We start from the raw sequence: 2233 nt of genomic DNA on the forward strand, positions 1-2233 counted from the left end.
TATGGTGAATATGGAACGTGTGGGGATTATGGTGAATATGGAACGTGTGGGGATTATGGTGAATATGGAATGTGTGGGGATTATGGTGAATTTCTGGTTTATAAGGAGTATGGAATATCCTGGGATACAGATGTGGACAGAAAGAGCTGCAATCTGGGGGAGACACCATTACAGACCACCTACACTCATATAATCCATGGACATCATGAACACAGCACATCAACCAACTTTATGGAGTCTGTTTATAAAGCAGTGAATCTAACATTCACCAAACATTCTCTGGTAGAGAACCAGTCATGGCCATTTGTAATAGATATTCCATCATCAGACTGATTATGTCTAAGTGATCCAAAAATGACAAATATTAATTTCATTAGGCCAACAGTGCCCGGAGTGACACATCTAGGAGGGGCTCCGGTGTGGTCACTGCACAATACAATAAACACGGAGGGATCAATGCGCTCTCCAATTATTATTGGGGACTGGCCTGAGAGGGATCACTTCAACCATCCAATCACATGGAAGCCAGAATCACCATTTTGTATTGCATGTCATAGGGAATTTATTGCAAAGTGAGAAAATTCCCTTTCAAGGTTTGCTGTGAGCCGCTTGTATTCTATTAGGAAATCAATGAGACAATCAATGTAATTCTCTCCTAATACCAATAGTTTGAATGTTTTGGCTGGCCTAAGTATATCATATAAAACATACTTGCATCAAATTAAGGTTTACCCTAAAATATGTAATAAATGATATTGTGCATTATAGGGAACATGTGATGAGTGATCACTGCTGCTATCCGGAGTTATCATGTCAAGACCGATTATCACAAGCAATGATCAGATATTACTAATGCCGGACATTTCAGACCTCCTTCTAAAAATGCCAATAGCCTGATCCTCCGACCTGGACTGACATGGAACATACCCGCAGCCAAAGAAGTAAGAACAAGCTCAGAACTCCTTATCTGCATAGCTTGCATGGCAGGCGTCAATGTAAAAGGCAATAAGAATTGAAGCCAATCAACCAGACAATTTCAGAAGCAGAGATCAGTAAAGGGCCCAACATACATTTCCCAGCGCAGGTTCCCTTTAAAGCCTTTTTGATGACCTTTTTACCCTGGTGGGTGAGGTTTGTGGTATTGGGTACATTACATGTTCTGGTGTTCAGCTGGAATGGCCGGGGGCAATGATATGCTGCAATGTATAACATATGATCAGATCCCAACTACCATCCATGCTAATGGGAAAATATTATATCCTTCTATAGTGCAGCAATCAGGCAAACCCTTCCCAAACTATAGTAATAAAATGGTGCAGCAATAATATAAAGCATATGTGTTCTGGGTGTGTGCCAGCTCTGCTAGAACTGGGGTCACTTCTTTGGGGTCACGGCATGTTATGTGGGAAGTTCTGCCAACAATGTACCCAAGCTATAATAATATGGAGGTAAAATTTAAGGCTGGAATATTTAATTGGGATGTGTTATAGGTATGATAAGATGATTTGCAAAAAGTATCATAGGGGGTTGATAATCCTCTAATGCAGGCTTGGCAATGGGAGCCAAAAACATGCCAGGGGTTGGTTACAGAAATACTAAAAATTATGTGCTGGTCCTTGAGGAGTAGAGTAGCTGGGTAGCCATTCTTCCAATGTTGCCCCGGATTTATATGAAGTGCGTTCCCTTTATTGAAGACATAAATGATCCTTCACACTGCTTCCCGAGAGATGGGTTGGCAATCTGATGGCACACAGGGGGTCCTGCCAGAGTAGCTGATTTGGGCATTGGTCTGGCAGCATGGAATGTGACGGCTGCAGGCTGTGAGCTAATGATGGCCAATGATGGCTGCAAATTGGATCTGAGGAGAAGACAAACACGGTAAATGAGAACATCATGGACCTCAAAGTTTGAACATCAGACCTTTAACCGAACTCCATCAAAACTTTCATCATGGAACATATTTCATGATCCTCAACAACAGAAAAAAATATTTGTTTTTGGGATTTAACGTTTTTTTGGAGAGGTTCTGCAAAGTAAGAATTAAGGGCAAGTTCTTCACCATAATCTATTCTCCTGCCAAAGATTCAGAAGAGCTTGGAGAATCCTTCTATGAAGAACTAGAAAGGATCTGTGAGGGACAAAACATAATGCTGAATTATAAAGTAATGTTACGTGAGATTTGGTTCCAGATCACAGAGCAAGATATCATCCCTCATCCTTTCCTCTACCTCTA

The sequence above is a fragment of the Pyxicephalus adspersus genome, chromosome 2, assembly GCF_032062135.1.
Source record: "Pyxicephalus adspersus chromosome 2, UCB_Pads_2.0, whole genome shotgun sequence".
NCBI classification, from domain to species: Eukaryota; Metazoa; Chordata; class Amphibia; order Anura; family Pyxicephalidae; genus Pyxicephalus; species Pyxicephalus adspersus.